The sequence below is a fragment of the Triturus cristatus genome, chromosome 7 (genome assembly GCF_964204655.1).
Source record: "Triturus cristatus chromosome 7, aTriCri1.1, whole genome shotgun sequence".
Lineage (NCBI taxonomy): Eukaryota > Metazoa > Chordata > Amphibia > Caudata > Salamandridae > Triturus > Triturus cristatus.
Genome location: NC_140590.1, coordinates 890,355,927 through 890,378,796, shown reverse-complemented (window position 1 = coordinate 890,378,796; position 22,870 = coordinate 890,355,927).

Genomic DNA, 22,870 nt, shown 5'->3' with positions numbered 1-22,870 from the left:
GCGGTCCGCCTCCTTAGCAAGCTCAATGGGGTCCGTCAGCTTGCTGTCTAAAAGATGCTGGTGCAGCTCTGGAACACATAGACAACTCAAGTGCTCCCAACTAATTAAATGCAACAACCCCTTATAATCAGTTACTTTGCTGCCCTTCATGCAACCTTCCAGTGCACGTGAGTAAAGATTCACACACTCCATCCAAGTCTCAGACTCTTTCTTCTTGGAGTTTCTAAACTGCAGTCTATACTGTTCTGGAGTAAGTCCATACCTGAGACATAGGGCCTCCTTCATATTGGGATAGGTCATGGTACCTGCTAATTCTAAGGGCTCTAGAGCACTCCTCCCAGAAGCCTCAAAATGTTTCCACAGGCCCGCCCCCCAATGCTGTTCAGGCACACCATTCATCCTCAAAGCAATCTCATACGAGGTAAACCAGGCATAGATATCCTCACTCCTATTATAATTCTGTACCAAATCCTTGGGGATATATACTTTATCCCCCTGCACTGGCTGTGTGCTGCCACCATTTAAACCGGACTCCGCCTGCTTGGCCTTGATATCCAGTTCTCTCAAGCTCAACTCATGAGCCAGAAGCAATTTCTTCTCCTCCAAGGCAGGGCATTCTTGCTCTCCTCCGCCGCCTTTTCTTTCTCTACTTCTAATTGCTTCATCTTCATTCTCATCATTTCCAATTCATGGTTTCTCACTCTTTGATTCTCCTCTAACTCTTCTGGAGTGAAACCTCTACTGTAATGGGTGCTGCCAGGCCTTGAGCCTGGGTTGCTCACAGGCAAATCGTGGGGTTCAAAACCATCCCCCACTTGCATTATTTCCATCTTGGGCCTCCCACCAGGCCTTCAAGGCTTTCTGTAGCTAATTCTTTCTAGATCAGCTTTTCACAGGGCAACCAAGGTCTTTGCAGAATTGCTTGAGTTCCTCAACTTTGTACGAATACAGATCCTCAATGGAAAACTCCAATTCTGCCCTCTCACTTGTTGCCACCTGAGACATGATGCTCTTGAAGAGTTACTCAAAAATAGAACCAAAAATACAGTATGTGGTTGCGTAGTGGTCTGCACTTAAACTAGTGATGTACACCAATTACTGTGGGTCAAGTACAAATACAAGGTCAAATCCTCACCGCTGACCACCAATGTTAGACCTGGAGGTCACTAGTTGGCAGAGGTAGGTACCACTGTCCAAATAGGGACCCTTGCTTCTAGTCAGGGTAAGGGGATACACTCTTTAGATAACCCCTGCTCACCCCCTTGGTAGCTTGGCACGAGCAGACAGGCTTATCAAAGGCAATGTGTAAAGTATTTGTACCAACACTCACAGTAACACATTGAAAACACCACAAATGGACTCCACACCAGTGTAGATAAATAAAGTACTTTTATATAAACTACACCAGACCAAAACGACAAAAATTCAAAATACACAGTTCAAGAATATGGTTTCAAAAAGAGTTCTTAGTTTAGCAACAAAATCATTCACCTTAGCGTCAATTTTAGCCAACAGTACCTGGTGATGCGATAAAAGTTCTTAGCGGCACTCAGGCGTCGAAAAACATGCAACAGCGTCAGTACTGAGACCCTGGGAGGCGATGCAACAACCCTGCTACACGCAGCGGGCATGTGCGATGAATCCGGTCTGTATGGGGAGTGAGGCAATACTTTTATGGATTTCAAGGCGTAGCTTTTCCAGTAGAAATTTACTCGCAAAGGCACGATGCGACGAAATTCGGCCCGCTAACGAGCGGGGCGGCGATTTCACCAGCGATGATCTGGGTTGGCTCTACGACGATATTCGCAGCGACAAAATTCAGCCTGCTAACGAGCGGTGCGATGATTTTGGCTGGCTCTGCGACGATGTTCGCAGCGATAAAATTCTGCCCGCTAACGAGCGGTGCGATGATCTTGGCTGGCTCTGCGACGATCTCACCCAGCGGCGGCAGGCTCTGTGACGATGTTCGCAGCGATAAAATTCTCTGCCCGCTAACGAGCGGAGCGGGGATCTTGGCTGGCTCTGCGACGATGTTCGCAGCAATAAAATTTGGCCCGCTAACGAGCGGGGCGACAGTTTCACCAGCGATGATCTTGCTCAGGGGCAGCAGGCTCTGCGACGATGTTCGCAGCAATAAAAATTCGGCCCGCTAACGAGCAGAGCGACGGAAATTTTCTCGCTAAGCCGGCTGTGCGTGAAAAAGTGTAGATCCTTTGCTTCTTTCTTCTTGGTCAGCTTCCCAACAGCAGGCACAACTTCCAGAGGCCCCACAATTGGATCAAGCACTCTAGGAAGGGCAGAACTCACACAGCAGAGTTCAGGGGGAAGCTGGGGGTGAAGTCCTTTTGTTCATAGGACTTCTTAACAGGAGGCCAGCTCTACTCAGGCCCTTGGAGATTCCTTCAAGCCAGGGGACACAGCACACAGCAAAGTCCTTCCCCTCTCCTTGGCAGCAAAGCAACTGCATGTCAGCCTTACAGCAGGTCAGTCCTTCTTCTTCAGTCTTCCAGCTTTCTCCTTGGCAGAGGTTCCTTCTTGATTCCAGGATGATCTAATTTTCTTTACTCTGGGTCCCAATACTTATTTCTCAAAATCCTTTGTCCTCTGAAGGCAGAGGGGCCTTGGCCTAGTCAGAACCAGTTCTGGCCAGTCCTGGAGCACTCTGTTTACTTGATTTCTTCTTTCCTTTGAGAGAGAGGGGCAGGGTCGTTAGCCGCCCAGCAGGGGGTGGAGCCAGCATTGTGGAAGGCAGGCACAGCCCTATTCAGGCCCAGGTGCTACCCCTCCCACCCATCTACAGGGGAATTTCCCTATTCAGCCCTGGGCTGACTCATTCAGCCTCTGGGAGCTACCCCTGTCCCTGTCACTCACAAACCAGACAGTCAATTCACAAACAGGCCAAGGCACACAGAAAGGGCAGAAAAGGAAAACAGCCACCTTCTAAAAGAGCTGTTTTCACCCACATGATTTAAAAACCATCCTTCTTAAAATATGTGTTATTAAATTCTGAGTTCATGGATATCAGACTTTAGCTTTCCATCTTGCTCCTATGGGAATATATGCAGGTAAACATTATACTCAGCATTCCCCATTATAGCCTATGGGCAAATTAGCCTTTCAATAGTGAAAAACGAAAATGGCTGTAATTCACTACCAGAGCATGTCACCTACACCAACACATGCTCTACCTTTCACATACACTGCACCCTGCCCAGGGGGGTACCTAGGGCCTTGCATAGGGGTGTCCAATGTATACAGAAAGGGAAGGGTTAGGCCTGGCCAGTGTGGACACGGGTCAGGTCAGCATGGCAGTTAGCAACTGCACTCAGGCACCTCGGTGGCAGGCATGTGACACCATTTTAGGGCTACTCCTGTGGGTGGCACAATCAGTGCTGCAGGCCCACTAGTAGCATTTGAATCACCAGCCCTGGCACACTCAGTGCACTTTACTAGGGGCTAACAGGTGAAACAAATATACCAATCATGGATAACCAATCAATATAACAATTTACCTAGGGAGCACTTGCACTTTGACACTGATCAGCAGTGGCAAAGTGCCCAAAGCATCTAAACCAGCAAAAACGAAATCCAGCACAGCGTCAAAAATATAGGAGGCAGAGGCAAAACGTCAGGGGAAACCACGCCAAAGATGCCAGGTCTAACAGGAAGCATCAAGAGTTGATCTAGGCTTCTATGCATGGGTGACTCATTTTTGGAATTTGCTTTCTTTGGATGATATGCTGTGTCAGATCCTCTAATATAGGGAAAGTATGAGAAAATTTACTGTTCAGTAGATATGATATGAAAGCCTTCCAGATTGTATCTTTCCACTCAGTGGAAATTCCTAGCACTAAGAGGGTAGGCCAACAGTTTATATCCATGTAAGAAATACGCTCATAATAATATGACTTCCTATGGGTGGTCCTGAGTTGTATTTTAAAGGATGGGAGGAGTTGCTTTATGCATACCCTACTACTAGAGTGTACGATAGGGTGGGGGGAGTGATTTCAGATGCAGATAAGGGAGCCTGCTATCTCACATGCTTTTTGCATTGGCAATGGAACTGCCGGCTGCCTGACTGCAGGATGGCTTGGTTGATGGCAGATTCAAGTAGGAAAACAGAATCATCTGGTGTCACTATGTGCAGATGATTTGTTGGTATATCTGAAGGATCCTGTACACTCTTTCCCTAAAAGGATTGCAGATTTGGAATAATTTGGGAAAGTATCTGTATTGCAGACCAATCAGAATAAAAGCATGCTCTTCTCTCTGGGCAGATCGGGGAGGATAGCATGTACCCAGCTTCCAGACTTGGGGCTTCAGTGGCTATGGGTGTTTTTCGATAATTGGGGATCTGGATCTCTAGGAATCTAGGAAAGCAATTCACTTATATTATGGGTATAGTGGTGAAAGAATTGTAGAGTTCAGTAGATTTTTGGAAGTCCCTACCTCTTTCTATTACAGGTCGCATTTCATTAGCACAAATTGTGTTTATCCATTGGGTCTTTATACACTTGCCTGTCTCCTAAGTTAAGTCTTACTGCTCATTGCCAAGCTGATTAAGGATTCATTTATTGAGACTTGACTGCACCTTATTAGTGACTGTAGTACTATTACAAGCTGAAGGTGCATACCTACACCTACAAATAACACACTTTCCTACAAAAGGGATTGCCCTAAGGAAGTTGAAGGGAGGGAGGATGCATCTGAGTAGGAGACTTATGTGAATGGTAGATTTGCAAGATTTGTGCAAGTACAGGTATGGGCCCTGGTAATGTTTACAATACAGGAGGATGGCACACACTATTTGTGGCATATGGTCTACATTTGCTGAGGCTCAGAAGGAGCAAAATGTCATGCAGAAAATGTAGGAGTTGAGGAGTAGTAGGAGACTGATCACAGTACTATATGCTAGGCTGATGGAAGACACTGTGGGACGTACTGAACAAGCTTAAAAGGAAGGGTGAAAGAGTGCCTAAAGGGCTTGACAAAAGGAGACTGGAAGAAGGATAAGGTGAAGCGTATCTCTCCTAATGCCAGATTGAACCTGATCAGTTCAGTTTCCTCCATATGAGGTACCTTGCCCAACAGAGATTGGCCCACATAAACCCAGAGGATCAGTCCTCATGCACAACATGTGGAGGGGCTGGAGCAGGGTTTCTCCACATGCCATGGAATTGCCCAAGGTTGTGACACTTTTGGGAGAAGATGCGCAGTAGCCTGACATATATGACTGGGGTAGAACTAGATGAGTTTGTAAAGAAATGCCTACTGGGTATATTTCTAGTTAAAAGAGGGGAAAAAAGACTTACACAACTGTGCTGATGATCAACATATTAAGGCAAAAAGGAGAGATGAAAAACTTACTGAGGACTTGGCAGAAAGGGGTGAAATGTTTATTAAATTGATGGACCCACTGAATAATTGACTTATTTTAGGGGTGAACTGTAATGTCTGGGGAGTGGGTGCCTCCCAGGTTGCCACAAAGACAGGTGTATGTGTACTCTCAGGTAAAGAGGTAAATCTGACCTGAATTAGCTGGGGCTCTACAAACTGCACGCAGTCATCGTTGAACTGGCCTATTTTGCATGGCATTTGTATGGGAATTGAAATTTGAGTGGTGTGCCGTGCTAATTTGAATTGACCTGTTATTGTTGTTAAGTAATTTAATACATGATTTAAAAAAAGAATATGACATGGAAATCACTGTGCCAGGTAACGTCCTTTACAGATTGTTAATTGTAGTCATATTGCACCTGTTACCCTTGGTGAGGCTTTGAAGTACTTTGTGGTGAGTGACACATTACTCCAGAACCAAAGGCTAGATGTAAATAGGCAGTAGGTTAGCAAAATGTGATTCCATTTACCTTGAAGGATTACTTTTGGTAAGTTTGTTAAGTTTGTGCTCTTGCAATTTCATACATTTACTCTAGGGTTTTTATAGGGATAAATTAATTGAAGTGGATTAATAAAGGGAGGATATGAGATGTTATTGGCAGTGGAGCACCTTTGCATATTTTAGTTGGATGAATGGGATAGGCGGAGGAAAGGATTTGGAAGGATGTCTGGGATCCATAATAGAAAGGTTTGAGATAGGGTTGAAGGTTAAAAAATGTGTTTAATAAGACAGAAGATGAAGGTTTTCTGAATAACTAAAAACGTGAACAAATACAGATATACCCAGACATCTATATAAGCCCATACATACACACATTACACTTTACAATATTTCAGTACAAGGCACAAACCCATATATGTATACCCATATGTAGATACATGTAATAATATTGACATTGTCAGACATACAAATGCAAGTTGTGGATAAATCTACGTAGACTGTTATTTGTTGCTGCTATTTGCGTTTTTCCCCATTTTATTTAAATATGCTAAAACCATATAGGTGCCTTCCCTATATTCATATTTATATTCCTACATACTTAATAACAAAAAATAATATAAACATCTATACTGACAAATCAACCAATCTAAATATATACATAAATACACACTTATACATTTTACGCTTAGTAATAATTCTGCATAAGGCATACACAAATATGTATATATATACCCATATGCACATACATGCAATAATATTTGCATTGTCGGACATACACATGTATGTTTGTGCATCAATCTACATAAAAGTTTTTAGTCAGTATGCCTTCTGAGTGACCCAACAAATTAGCCATTCACTGTATGAGGCCGGTGTTTGCCAGTAAATATCTGTCCAGTAATCCTTCCCAGAGCTGATCTGTGTATGGCAATCAAGTCATCAGCAAAATATTAGTTAGCAATCAGCCACTTAATTAGATGTATATCTTGTCCTGAGACAGCATTGAGCTTTGTTCACATTCGATTTAGACTCCCCGACAGAGCTGAGGTTTTGCGCAAATGTATTGGCCTCAGATGGGCCACCCTCTAAGTCATGTGGCTGCTGTCCCTGGAAATAATTCTTCAACAAGAAATAAACATTTCCCAATTGGTAAAGAATAATGTGCACTGGGGAGCATATATCAGCTGGAAATGTTCCAAATATGGACTCCTAAGACTGAATGAATAAGGACAGGCAGTGCAGGGATGACCCTCTATCCAGATGAAGTGGAGCATAGAAAAACAGAGGTCATGCATACTAGGGTAAGATAAATTCAGTATGAAGTCCCATGGAGAGTTCAGGTTTGAGAAGAGGTCGAGGGATAAAGCCGTAGCTAAAGCAGATGCTTTTCTCAGTTTTTATGGGAAATTCCATGATGGTCCCCCGGGGAGGGTAGATTCAGAGGTATTGTCCCAGAATGCTGCAGATCAGAGGAGTGAAGTGTGGGTGTTAGGTTGTATTGAGGTTGTAGGGTCCTCCCCAGCCTGGGTACTCATAAATAAATACACCACACATGGATCTTGGTATTACACGTCTTTATTCCTCTGCGTGTAACTGTGAACTGAACATTCTAAACATGACCTTTATTCACCACAACCAAACACTTACGTTACAGATCTTCAGAATCCACCAGGAAACAAGAGTCCCATCATCCCTAACTCACAAGACACTACATCTCCCTCCTTGTTAATACATTTTTTTCAGATATCTATACATTACAACTTCTCTATAAGTAGTCGTGGAGCTCTGACCAAATGCACTGATCGTGTCCTCTGAGGCGGTGAAGAGAGAAGAGAAGCATCCATGATGAGCACAGATGCAGTCAGGGGGCTCTCTACAGTCTCAATCAAACCAGTCTCATCTCTGACATCAGGAACTGGTGAATGATGAGGCAGATGCCTGAAGTGTGAAGAATCTTGTGTAATGGACTTTACAGGATGGTGAGCAGTCACCATGTATCCTTTACTGGTCACAACTTTGAAGGGTTCACCATCAAAGGGCGCATCAGATTTGTGTTTTGTCTGTTCTCAGACCAATACTCGATCTCCTTCATTGAAAGTAGTGTTCTTGGCACATCGATGCTTGTGGCATATACTTGCTTAGGGCACAAGTCTGTTAGATGAATTTCACACTCTGGTGTAGATCTTCTGTTGTTTTTTTGTGGTAGCTTGGTCATCATGGCTCTACTGAACATCAGAGTGACAGGACTTTTGTCTGACATTGAATGAGGAGTCGACAATCAAGCTCGAAGTGCAGCATGGAACTCGGGCTTCAAATCAAGCATCTCCAATGTAGCACCCTGGATGGTTTTTTTTCTTAAATGTGCTCCTAAAGCATTCGGCAGCGCAATTTGCTTGTGGTCAAATAGGTGTGCTTTTCTGATGCTTCACACTGAGGTGATTAAGAGAGTCTCTGAATCTTCAACTGTTGAAAGGTGGGCTATTGTCATATTTTAGAATTGACGGAACACCCCATGTTGCAAAAATTGCATCTAACCTCTAGATGACTCTTTCTTGAGTGATCAATGTGAAATCTTCTACTAAAGGAAAACATAAGTATTCATCAATAATGATCATCAGGTGATGTCCATTGTCAAGAGGACCAAAGAAATCAACAGTGATTCTCTTTCATGCATGTTGTGGTAAATCCGACAAGTTCAAGGCATGCTGAGTGGTTTGGGAGATAAGCAATTGCACAAATGACAGACCTTCAGCTCTCAACTCTCTCATAAATATGAGGAAAGCAAACTCGATCTCAGAGAGCTCGTTTAGTGGCAACAATTCCACAATGGCCTTCATGGACCACTTCAATTATTTGTCACAGACTCTCAGGTATGACAATTCTTGAAACTCATAACACAATACCTTCTTGAGTAAAAATTATTCATCTTTCACATTTTTGTCCTTCTGATATATACTGTCAAATGCGAACAGCCAAGTGTGCCATTTCTCTGTTTCCAAGATTGATGTGCATTAATGTCTTTTAGTATCAATATGTCACTATCTTTGCTCACTGCATTAATGATTTCTTCAAATGAAATAGCGGCAGGTGTACTGGATTTAAAGAAAAGTTAATGTAGGACTCAGTCACTTAGGAAGGGGTACCGTGACACTGTACTGGCAATCATAAAAAGTACTCAGAGGGTTTTGATCTTTCACTGGTTGGTGCACGATAGTGCACTCATATTCCTGTAGTTGCAAACCCTAACCTTTAAATTCTAGGAGGTAGCTTGGTTTTTGGATTGCCAAAGATGATAAGCAATGCTTGATGATCTGTTACAAGAATGAAGGGTTTCCGATATAAGTTGATGTGGAAATGTTCACAAGCCCACACCACTGTTAAACTTTCTTTCTCAGGATGTGAATAGGCACACTCAATTTGTGACAAACTTGTGCTTGCATATGTCAAAATATGTCTTTGAGCATTGGGGCATCCACTATGTTGGGCAAAAATTGCGCTCAACCCATCCGGGCATGTATCAACAACGAATTCTGAATGAAGTTTCCAATCAAAGTAGGTAATTTCAGTGCAATTGCATGCATGACTTTCTTAAAACTTTGTTCACATTTGTGTGACCAGTAAAATGAAGCAGTTCTCTTTGTTAAGTCTCTTGAGGGAGCACATTTCTCAGCATTAAGGTTAAACTGGCATTAGCAAGTAACAACGCACTTGCGTAAGAGCTTTATCACGTTCCTTTTGTGTAGCTCCGAAAATCAATATGTCATCACTGTTACTGAAAACATTCATGACAGGTTGTATGATACTGTGAATGATAACTTGGAAAAGTTCTGCACCTGATGACACACTGAAACATAATTGTTTATATCTGAACCAATCAATATGGGTAGAAAAGTTGGTTCTGTACCTGCAATTTTCTTTGACCTCCAAATGATCATATCCTTTGTTCAGATCAAGGTGTGAGAGGACTTTGCCACTATTAAGCTGTGTGATCATGTTGGCAATGTGTGGATTGGGATGTCGTTCTCTTTTAATTGCCTTGTTAGCTTGATGCATATCAACACAGATGCATCCAGCTCCTTCACTGTCCTTTTTGGACAGTAGCACTATGGGAGAAACCCATGGAGTTGGACCAGTAGATCGCTCAATGATATCATGTTTTAGTAATGTCTCAAGCTCTTTCTCAACAGCTTCTTGTAGATGAAATTTAATTCATTTATGTCTTTGAGCAACAGGACAAACATCCTCATTGATGTGCAGCTGCACTTTCATGGTCTTAAGTTTTCTTAATCCATGAAACAATGATGGGAACTGACTTACTATTTCGTGATTAGCATTCATGTTGTAGTTCACAGATATCCCTCCCTTGTCAGCAGCAGTATTGAAACTCAGTAAACAGGCACTTGACATAGTACCTTATAGTACTTGAATGGGTGCTAATACTTTTGTCTTTTTGTGTTTCATGGTTCCTACAGATGAACCTTGACTCTTGAATGGTGTTGATTAAGCCCACGTATACATTTTAGTCTTTGATGGTGTGAGACGGGGCAATGGAGACAGTTTGTTGCAATTCTCCTGAGGCATAATATTTATTGACGCACCACTGCCAATAATAAAATATATGGACCATTTACTTTTGGTGTAATTTTCAGACAATGTTTGAATTACTTTTTTTAAAATTTTACTTGTCAACGTGTCTTTGAATTGTATTCTTCTTTGCATTTTTCTAAGTTAAGCATCAAAATCGCACATCAGTCTTCCTCACTCTCACTTGACAATGAAACTGATAAACTCTTGGACAAGGATTTAGATGATGATCGACTTCATTTAGTGTCAATTTACCACAGCTGATGTTGCCACTAGTCCTTGTGGACGTGTGGAGAACGTCGCTTCTGGAACATTTTGTTTTCTCATCATGATGCACTTATCTTTTCATTCACCTTACAAACCATTACAAAATGGTTTTCCTTCCCACAGCCTTTCCATACTTGTCCAATGGCGGGACACTTACCCTCATGTTGAAACGAAAATCCACAGCTTCTTTTTCATTGGAGACATAACTTTGTGTCATTAAGCTTTGTGTTTCTGCTTACTTTTCATGCTTATGACTGACTCAATCCAGGTAGCTCTGGCCTCCATGTCAATAGCTTGTCAATCAGCACGTTCCTCAGCTCTGGTAACCATGAGAACTCACTCCAGACTAAGGGTTTCTCTCAACATTTGTCATTTGAATAAATCTGACAGACATCCGTCGATAACTTGTTGATGTATTGCTTCTTCATCTTTGAATTCATTGATCTTATAGTGTTTGATGAGTGTATAAAGTCTGTTAACCAATTAGTCAATTTATTTACCAGCTTCCTGTCGTTCCTGACTGAAAACATATATTTTGTAATTGACATTCAACATTAGATTGAACTTGAGATTTGACAGTATGTGACTTTATCAGTTCGGGGTAGCTTCTTCATCACCTCTTTTTCTCATTCACTTGTAAGTTATTTGGCAATCAATTTGTTATGTGTGTTTTTTCAGTACATCGATGACATCAAATGTTTCTATCCAGGAGTCCGCCTGAGACCAATATTTTACTTTTTAGCAGTATAAAATGGAGGTGATTTTTTCACGAAGCGGCCGCTGTGTACCTCATGCCTCTTGCTACTGTTGTGGAAAGTATCAGACAGCCCTTGATGTGTATTTGACTCCATACCTTTCACAAGTACTGGCTCAGTATTTGAACTAGAGTCATCTGGCCTAGTCACTGGATGCCCTGCAACTTCTTCCTCCTTTATGGTAAATACAGATTTTGTTATGATGGTTTTTCACCGTCTTCACCCTTCTGCATTGCAACTGGTTTTTACTGCCTTTCCCATTATCTTTCGATATGATTTTTAGCCTTCTGTTGCATAGTGGTGCAGTACCTCTTTCACGGCCTTACTAGAAGGTTTCTGACTAACAATGAGTAAACTTCTCAGTGAGACTTTTGTTATCTTTAAAAGCTTCATTCTGACTGGCAGGGCGCTTTGACTACACATACGCCAAACGTTGATCTTGATTGCGACTGAGGCACGTATGGCATGAATGAGCAGTTTGGACCACAGCAAAATCTCTGGGAGATCTTTGGGTTATGTATCCACTATCTCATTGCCATTTGTAGCATCCTCCCCAGCTTGGGTACTCATAAATGAATACACCATACATGGAGCTTGGTATTACATGTCTTTATTTCCCTGCGTGTAATTGTAAGCTTAACATTCTAAACATAAACTCTGTTCACCACACCTGAACATTTACATCACAAGTATATGGAGTCCATCAGGAACCAAAACAGTCCCGTTATCGCTGACTCACAAGACATTACAGAGGTTAGGAAAAGTGAAGGCCAATGGGCTATGAAGAAAGCTAGAATGTGCCAATCCCAGGCTTCTAGTTCTACCATAATGTATTTATCTGAAGGTCAAGGAGGGGATCTATGGTGATCCAAAGACCAAGGTTAAATGCAGGTGGTACTTTGGGGAATGTCATGGGCTATACCTTAGCCCAAAGGGAATTCCTACATGACTTTTCTCTTTAATGATGGGAAGGTTCTTTAAAGGTAGTCTAGGTCTGGCCACCAGTAACTGCAGACCAGCAATACTCTCAGAAGTCTACACTTCGAGGAAGAATGACAGCCCGGATAGCCTTAAAACCAAGTGGGTAATGACTGTGCTGAAGTCAGCTCAAGTTTTCACCTTTTTGTGTCATTATCCCAGTAGTTGGAGGTATAAGCATGGAGGACTGTCCAGTGATGCTTAAAAAACATGTGTATATCATATATAGTTAGGAGCCATGAGAGATCTCTATGCTAGTGACCCACTGAAATATTCTGAACTAGTGATGTGGTTTCCTGACATTCCAGTTAATGCCACATTTGGAAACACCCATTGTAGTTTAATACCCTTACAGGTGATGATGCTCTTAATGGACCTAAGTGGGATCAGGTGGTTGAGGATCCAGTTTCAGGACATATATTCAGAAGATGAATGCCAGTATGTTCCTGAATATTTGTATTTCACTTACAAATTTACTTTCTTAATACTCTGGGGGGATAGTGCCGTACTGAGCACAGATAAGCGTGCCACACTGATCAGGGCTCTTTATGTGGGTTATGTATGGGCAACACAGTTGAGTGTTGCCGTGACACACTCTATATCAGTGAACTTAGGCCGTGACGGCAGTCTAGTTGAATTCAGGTTGGGTATTTCAATCTTTGCTTCAGCCCTCACTTTGGTTTCACTGAAATACAGAGGTGTGTGGAATTTACAACCTTCAAAACATTCTTTTTCACATTTTCCTAATTCCATTGAAGTGTGATGAGATTTTAAATCTAGCACTATGAGAAAAGTCCCAAAAAACGATTCTGCCAGAACCTCTCCCACAGAAAACCCTTTTGGAGGGAAATTATCTCTAGCAGGCAAAGTTCATCACCTTTTCAAATGTTATGAATGGAATTATAATTGTTTGCATCTCTACTTGGAAGGAGAGAGCGTTTCTTTTTATATAATTCCTTTAGGACTAGAGATGTGGTGTGCAAATCTACTGCATGCATTGACAGCATTGAACTCTCCTGCTATCTCACATGTGAAGCAGCAGAATCTCTTTGTTTTTATGTATGCATTATGAAAATGTTGACTTTGTGAGATCATGGCTAAGGAGCAGCATATTTATTAATAAAAATAATTATTTATATATTTTTTATTTCATTGATTTGTATTGTAGTGAACATTGGGCTGCACAGAGCGATATCGAGATCTGAATCTTAAACTCAACAGAGACCTGGATGGGAACATGGAAAAGACGTTTGCAAGCTAAAGGGACCTGGGCTCGAAGAAGGGTAGGTGGTCTTGGTAACACTTGATTATGAATCATCTGCTTCTTTAAACACTCTGTCTTCAGTACTTTCCTGAAAGATGGTTTAAGAAAGTGAATTATTATTTGGGGTGGGTGTTTACCCACCTCAACGAAAATCAACACTAACTTGTTAGAACAAAGCCCCCGTGAATTAACTTGAGCTGAACCACGTGGTATCTATCTATGGCACAGACCAGTCAAGCTTAATGTAGGTCAATGTATAGTGGGGCATGAGAACACCCATGCACCACCCATTGAACACCTACCTGGGACAGAGTAATGCAATGCAGCGATTTGCACCACCTTGCGGTAGTCTGGATTTATCATGCCACTCAGGGCCACAACTTTACATGGCTTGATAAATCAAATTTAATGTTGTGCTGTGCATACACCCCATTGCGCGGTGCATAAGCGATGCATCCCTTTTGAACATATGGCCCAAAGTGTTTTTGCAGTACAAAAGCAGTGATAAAGTCAAAATACTAAAACAATAAAAATCCAAAACTGAATTCGAAAAATAGAGTTTGTGAGTTAGACAGAGTGAAGTGTTGGGTGGGGAACTCTAGGGAGTTAAGGTTTCTGGCATCCTAGAGTGTGCAAGACCACAAGGGCTTATGGCTGAATGCCATGGCTTATCCAGTCTAGTATGCTGTGAGGATAAGGTCACAATGATAAGTGTGAATGGGGGTGTTGTGCTAAGTTTCTGTGAAGAATATTTACATCAGGTTTTTGGGTGGTGATGGATGGTGTCAGCAATGTCATTCTGTGGAGTGTATAATAATAATAATAAGCAGGATGTATTCAAGAGATTTGGGGTCAGGTGCAATGGTATTGATTATGTGAGGTGAGGATGCCAATCTGTTGTATGTAATATGGCACAAACATGTATGTGAATGTAATTACTTTTAAGCAATTATCAAAATGTGTGTAACCTTCGGCTAAAATGTCGTCCTTCTTACGAAAGCAACAAATAGCCTTACTACCATAAATTAATATATTGAAAAAGTGGTGAAAAGAGCTTCATTTGCCAGAACACTTTATTCTTCTTTAATCAGCAGTTATTCTCTCTCTCTTCCCTTTCAAGCTGGCTATTGGCTCTGACATGAATGCATTGTAATGTCACAGCTCAGTTGTAATAAGTTAGTAGTAAGTTAGTAGACGGGCAATGTTATTTTTTTAATACAGGTGACTAATAATGTCACAACTACACTTAAGTGAGGCGATTGACGGCAGACTATTATACACATACTACAAGTTTCCATACATTATAAGACGCGTAAAACGTAACTGTCTGCTAGACAATTCCTGTAAGGATGTATCAAGTCATTCTATACCAATATGTATAAAACTTATTTTTTCTTTTTTTACCAGAATACTCCCCAGTACTTGTTGAGAATACACCATTGCCTAATACAAGCGAATAAATGACCCATTTCACTGCGCAAGAGCTGCAAGCCATCTGTGACAGCTTAATTATAAACTTACTTTTAAGTAGAGCATATCATAAAGCAATGAAGATTGTGAAAGCCGTTGACTTGGTTTAATAGGGTAATAGCTGCAGGGGGCACTTCTCTAATGATAGAAGAGATGCCCTGGCACCTTGGAAGGGGCAGAGAGAACCACTTCCCTTCATGCTGTTATCCTCTCTCCCAATTAATAGGTGATGACTTTCATGCTCTAAAGCAGACATGTCAATTTCAATTACATAGTCTATGTGGCGAGGCCTATATTTGAAACGACAGATCTGCAGTCTTAATTTGAGCAATATGTCCCATGTGATTTTATTAAGGGGAAGAGGAGAGTATTTACAATCGGCCCTTTTACAATTGCAGTGTTATACGAGAAACTCAATGTAATGCAAATGTATATTTCTCCATTTATTCTGCACATACCAGTGATGAATAAACCTTTTATACTTTCAGCTCATTGACCTAGTCCGGTGAAGGGAAGATGCCCAGTGAAATAGCCCCGCTTCCAGTAAAAAGACTAAAAAGCCTTTGTGGTGGGGCACACTCCACGCTGACCATTTAAATTATGACTTTTACTTTTTAGAACCTTTTTTATAACCTTAAAAGCTGGTGTTTCTAACATATCCCAGGCTACAAAATGCAATTCACAGACTTTCAGTTCCAGTCCTCGACCTTTCCTACCTTTTCTGTGCATGGGTCTGCACCACATCTGTGGCAATTTCAGCACAAGTAAATTGTCTTTTTATATTAAATATTAAAGGGACGAGGAAAGTGGTTGTAAACATGTGAAATACTAAATAGGAGGGTTTAGGAAAATTTAAGGCGGTATTTGGGAGGAACATGCTAATTAAAAACAAAAGCCACGAAACAGTAAGACCATTGCACTTCACAAAACTACACTTCCAAATTTACTACAGCTCTAATGTTTCAAAACAGGGGTACATGTAATCCAGCCAAGCCTTGAACTAAGCCAACCACCTCACATGGCTAACCACTAGTGCTGCAACACACTTCCAATGAGATGGATTGAAGCATCAAATTAATATACAGTTGTGAGGGATGGGCGGAAAATAAATCTGGGCACCCGTATGTGTTTCTCAATTTTGGCGTTTTTGCTGTAGGAAAACAATGCTCTGCAGGAAAAATGAAGAGAAAAAAAGAAAATAATAATATTCTTGATTCAGAGTTATTGGTTTTGGGTATTGGCCTGTCCGGTGTTCTCCATGCATTGGTAACCTTCTCTCTTTCTCTCTTTTTCTTTTTGTCTCTTTGATTCCAGGTCCAGACTCCAGTGATGTGTTGTCCCCGGGTTGTCAGCAGAGAAGACAAGGAGCACAGGTAAGTAAAATTGTCTCTGTAATAGTTCTTAAGTGACAGGGACCATCACCACACCCTGTTGTGCAGGAAATAGAACCTTTGGCTTTCGGGCTATTAAGAACTATACCCTTGGAAGAGGGGAGGGTGTGATTAAGGAAAGGAATACGATTTTTTTTTTAAATGTGCAATTTATCTCACTGGCTACGCTAAGCTACTTATATGCCTTTTTTTGCTCACATGGGCCCCTTTTTTGTTTAAAGATTACCCTCGAGTCACTCTTCCAGACCTCTTTTCACGGGTTGGTACTATGATGACCCTTCGCTTATCTTCCTTGTATCAGACAATGGCGTTATTTTAGGAATTCACTTTGGTCCCTATGTTCTCTGTATTTTTTGGACCTCTCTCGTGCTAGTCCCCGTATTGATTCACCCATTTTATGCCTTTTATATATGTCCCATCCCCATTCCCCACACCGAGCAGCCCCTAGTACCCTCTCCCTCCGTCCACGTATCATGAAAGGCCGCAACTCTCCTGAGTTGCGGTGGGGAATTCAAGCCTCCCGGGGTGACCACCACTTTTGGCTCCACTTTTCAAGAGCTTCATTGTCCTCGCGAGCTGACCTCTGCTCCCCGGCTGTTGGAGTCGAACGCCTGTCCCCAGGTTCGGCTTCTTCGCCCTCCTCTCCTCTGCCGTGCTGAACCTGTGCTCCTCCCTCTTCACTGGAGTCTTCCTGGTTCTGCCTTCTTTCCCCAGCTTCCAACCCAAGCTTCTTTTCTTCCCGGACCGTGCTTCCTGGTGCGCCTATCTTCATTGTCAGTGTTTCTCTCCATCCAGTTTAACCCTTTCCTCTTCGTTCTTACATGGAATGGGCCATTGGAGCGGTTCCTCAGTTCCTCGGACTGGGGATGAAGAGGTAAGTGAGGGCATGTTACGGATGTTGGGTTGAGATTCGGGAGGTGGATTAGGTTGGTTTCGAGGGGTAGGGTTAGCTCTTCCTTACAACCCTACAGCCATTATACTGTTTTATGTACAACTCAAAGTGGATCATTTTAAAATTGTTTAATTCCTTGTAATAGCGAATTGTGTTGTGATTTTAATGACCATTTAATGTATGCAACGGTTTTAATTAATCAAGCATAATAAAAATTACTTACCTTACCTACCTTACAGCCATTAATGTTAAATTCATTAAACACCTGTTGGTTCAGGGATGCAAATACAAGTGGTGTGATGTTTATGCACCTGGTAATTATCATGTGCAATAAATGCCTGACCCGTAGTTACATTTCAAGAGAACAGATCTGGAGGAATTTAACAAGAAGAAAAAGGCTGTTATTTACCAGACCTTGTGGATTTTGGTGTGGCAAGTGCCAAAATCTTGATGTTATTACCAAAAAGTCAAAAGGCAATAATGATTGCATCCGAAAAATTCCAAACTCCTCAGTGCAATATTGTATGGCATGCAATAATTGTTGCATCTGGCATGGTTCACTTATTATAGAGCCCGTGACTTCTAATTTAATTCTACTTGTGCAGGTTCAGAACTCTGTAACTGCTACGGAAGAAATTCTGTTTTCTTCTATTAGCCCCTTTTAAGTTGTACAATAAAAAGAGACACATTCCTATTCCTGTTGACACATTCCTATTTATTTACAGGCGATATATGTTATATTGTTTCAGGTAACATCCCTCAAGCATCTCTATAGCAATAAGATTTTGAATCAATTGGCCACTGCTGCCAAAGCAGTGCTGTCCCTGCTTAGGAGCCTATTCTCTTTATTGTTATTACTGGCACATATGCCAGTAAAAATTGCATGCGGAAAAACCCACACTCCTTAGAGAAGGTTACTGACTTTTACCAATCAAAGGACGGACTAACATTAGCTAAGTGTGTTGCATTCCTATTAACTACTGAAGGGCTGAGAAGGTGCTGCTTAATTCGGATATGTGCTGGTTAGTGCGGCTGATGAATTAATGCATACATCAGAGCTTTAAGTGCGATGAAAATACTGAGGGGTCTCTCAAAGGGGTGTGGCCGATGTAATTAGGCCATGGCTTAAAACATGTAAGTTAAAAATCTGTGCTTAACATAGTGTGCCACCTGACTGATAATTTCTTGATTCTGTCATTGCATCCAGATATATAATACAACAAGTAACAATGCACCTATAAAAGCCAGAAGTTTTGGGTTTCCAATAGGTGTTAGTTGCCTAAGATAAATAAGCAACAACTATGGCTTCATTGTGTAGAATAATGAAAATGCTTCAATTCTGAAATGATGAGACTCTGAAAGAACTATAACAAGTCTCTTTGAAGTTACATTAAAGCAGTAGTGGAAGAGCGTTGCCCCACTGCCATTTGAGCAATGCAAAAAGAAAAAGAAAATAATAATAAGAAGATGTTATTATCATTTTTATTTTTCTGTGTGGGACTGGAACTGGGGCATGGCGAGGCTGAGCTCACCAGAGCAGAGTGATGAGTGGTTTGCTGAAGAGGGCGGGCCAAACAGCCATGCGCACTTAGCATGTTCTCCACTTGGCTGTGTTGCACAGCCCGATGGAGAACATGCTCAGGCTCCCAAACACTGCTTGAGCGGCCAAACATGCCACTCAGATCAATCACAACGCTGCTCATGCAGCATTATAATTGGCTGGGGGAGTCTGCTTCTGGTGCTGGCAGTACAGAGGAAGAGGACGGATGAGAGGCGTGTGGCGGCCGCGAAGGGAAGTTAAGTTTATTTATTTTATTTTTTTATCTTTTCCCACCACTCCCGTTCCGAGGCAGCAGCCACTGCATCAAAGGCAGTGAAGGGTCACACTGATGCAGGGTTAAGAATTTTTTTTTCATCCTGAGGATGAGGGCAAACATGGAGAGCCTGATAGGGACCTGTCTCAGCACCTGCTTTTTAGAACTACTGATGTTGAGCTCCGGTAGGACCCGGCCCACTTAAAGCCCTGGCAGTCAGCCATCAACCATCAGGGTTGAATCAGCCTATCATGAAATCAGACATGGCCCAATAGGCTGGTTTGAAAAGTCAAGGAGTAGCCTTTTTTGGGCTATTAGTGGTACTGTTTTCTGACTGCTTGGATGGTTTTTACTGTTGATTTTCCTGATGTTAAAACCAACATTACCTGCAGCAAGCTCAAATCCATGCAGTCGTCAATACCTTGGAAAACACTTACACAGTGTGTCTTTACAAGTTCATAACTGCAACAATTTGCAAACATTGGCAATTTTTTAAGCTATGTAATGCAATTTTTATTTTGGTGCCCCAGGCCTATTTTCTGTCCAAGTCAGACCCTCTCAACCATCAACCACCCCTGTGTGAAAGTCAAGATGAATTAGACACTGTGTATTACTGCATTGACTTTACTTCCCCATCTCACCCTAAAAAATTTGAACAGGAGGCAGTGGTGTAGACAAGAGCATTTCACAAATATGGAACGCAGAGGCATAGCTTCAGGGGGTTGTTTGGGGTGTACACCCCCCCCCATAATAAACATATTTTCTGGTAAATAATTGGGAACAGGTGATTTTAGTTGGGTTTTGTTGAGGTGTTTTTGAATTTCAGCACAACGTTTTACATACACACAAACAAACTCTCTCCATCCCTCAGTTTTGAAAGTCTTCAAAAATGTTGGTTATTTTACAAAATATTGGGATTTCTCTCACTTAAGTCCCCTACCAATCCACATTCCTCTTCCTTCTCACTGCCCCTTGAGCCCCTCTTATGCACCCAGCTTGTGGTATAATGTATTTTAACATTGTCTTGTAGGAAAATCTGAAGCTCTCCCCCACCTCCAATCTTATTGACTCAGCTACACCCCTGAAAGTTCATTTATCATTTTAGGAAAGGAAGCATCAACTATTGCACTTGTAATTTCAATAATAAAGGTAGTTTGAAATTTCTACATGGTTACTTTTTTCACTGTGTAAATAGGCTGAAATGTTTATATGTTTTTATTACAGCCTGTGTCTTGAAAATTCCAGAGATCAGGCTTCACAGCTAATTTCGCATCAATTCTACAAATTGCCAAAGTGCCAAACTGCGAAAAGCTGGAGCATGCGCTCACTGTGTCACACGAGAAGACTTCTTCAAATGTAGTTTTGATGACCAGTGATGTGTAAACAAGTAAGTTGTACATGTCATTAAATGCATGTTATTAGTAAAGTTTCAGAGGGACTTTAATTATATTAAATAGGGAGGCAGGTTAAGGCCATGTCTCACTCAATGTATGCAATCAGCATTCTTCCTGGGAACCACTTGGTGATCATCACTGAGGGAGACAACTAAGTCACAAGCTTACTTCCACATGTCTCAAGAACAGATCTACTCCCCTGCCTTTGTCTCTCCTAAGCAGGGCTGCCCTCTTCAAAATGATGGCCCTGCCCCGTTTTTTGTATGCTCTTCACAACACTAATTATCCTGTCTCATTACCCTACTTCCAGGCAATTGAAAGTGAACCCGCTATCCTTGTTTGGGATGGGGACCCCTCGATTCAACCTTCAGAAATGTACACGAGGCTGGTATAATGATGGTGGGATTGCTCTTCCCAACAAAAGAAAGTATTATCAGGCGGCACAACTTATTGCTATTAAGCATTGGGTCCATTTCCTGGAAGACCGACTGACATACAGGATGGATAGGTATAACATGCAACCTGGGGGTTATCTTAGAGCCATATATGGAGGACCACATAATGTTCTCTTCCTCAGCCCTACCGCGAACACACTAGTCCTTTGGCATACCACTTTACATGCTATGGCTTGGAAAGAAAAGATTACACATGCCACTCCCTTATGGGTTACAGCGAAATTGGGCACCCTGGCTATGCAAAGAGGCTTTGATAAATGGGACTTAATTGGCCTATCCAGGGTGGGTGATCTCTGGAAGCAGGAGGATATACTTCCATTTAAAGACCTGCCGAGAGTTTAATAATTGGCACCCACTGAGGCTTACCGCTAATTGCAAATCTCTCAAGCTCTAAGAAGGGTGGTCCCAAGGGGTGGGACCTCCCTGAATCCTCCCCACTTGAGCATAGACTGCTGCATGATTATATGCTGGAAAAAGCGATCTCACTTAAGTATATTAAACTGCTGAATAACACCCCTGATTATTTGACCCATTTGAGATAGAGTTGGGATTGAGATCTGAGGGGTTTAAAGGATGACAAATGGCCTGAGGCTCTAGCCTTCACCACGGTAGGTGAACATACGTTCACGATTTTGATTAATACAACTAAAAAAGTTAATATGCTTGTACAACACTGTTTAAAATGGGTAGGGCAGAAAACACAACGTGTCCTTGGAGATGTGGATGGTATGGCATGTTTTCCTACATCATATGGCGTTGCCCAGCGCTCCAGCAGTACTGGAAGAGGGTGCTTCCCTGTCTTAACAGCGTTTCTGGAAGCCACTTGGGATTGTCAGCCAAATAGTGTGTTCTAAATGTATGGGCTAAACTGACTTCACCCGTATGATCTGAATTTGGCTTACTGTTAGAAATGGGGTCTCTGGTTGGCAGTGGTTTGCACAATGTCCAAGCAGAGATCCTCACTCCAGGTAGGGTAATTGAGACCCTCAGAATAAGCTGTGCTCACCCCAGTAGTAGCTTGGCAAGAGAGGTCAGGCTTATCCTCAGAGGAAATGTGTAAAGTATTTGTACACACACACACAGTAAAATACCACAAAAATACTCCACACCAGTTTAGAAAATAGACAATATTTATGTGAGTAAAACAAGACCAAACCAACAAAAATCTAACATACACAAATCAAATTACGAATTCTCAAAGACCAAATGCTGTTATAGTGCTTAGAAACACAATAGCTCCAAAGGGGGCTATAACGACGTGCTTGATGAAGACGAATCTTGAAGTTCAGAGCTGACGGTGAAAGTGCGGGTCAGCTTCAGAGTCATACAGACCTCAGTTACAGTACCGTGGAAACGATAACAAAAAAAGATGTTGTGAGGCATTGGGAGGTGAGGCGTCTCTGGGGCCAGTGTGACATTGGTTCCCTACTGTCTGTACAGTTCATTGGCACGTCGGTGATTGGGATGTATCAAGGCACAGGGAAGGTGCTGCAGCGTTGGAAGTGAGGCGTCGGTGCTGCTGACGGTGTTGGTTCGATGGAGAATCAAGGCATGCGGCATTGATTTTGCAGTGTCGAGTTCTCAGTGTTGATTTGTGCACCATGGTGCCACCAGTGCCGCAGCAGAGTCGGGCACCACGGACTTCAGTGATGCAGTTCTCGGGGCTACATCTGTGGCGGATCTTCAGTGGTGCTGCAGCGGTGTTGGGGCCTGCGTTGCAAGTCACAGTCGTTGCACTGAGCGGGGACCACTGCTCCATTGCAGGCAGCC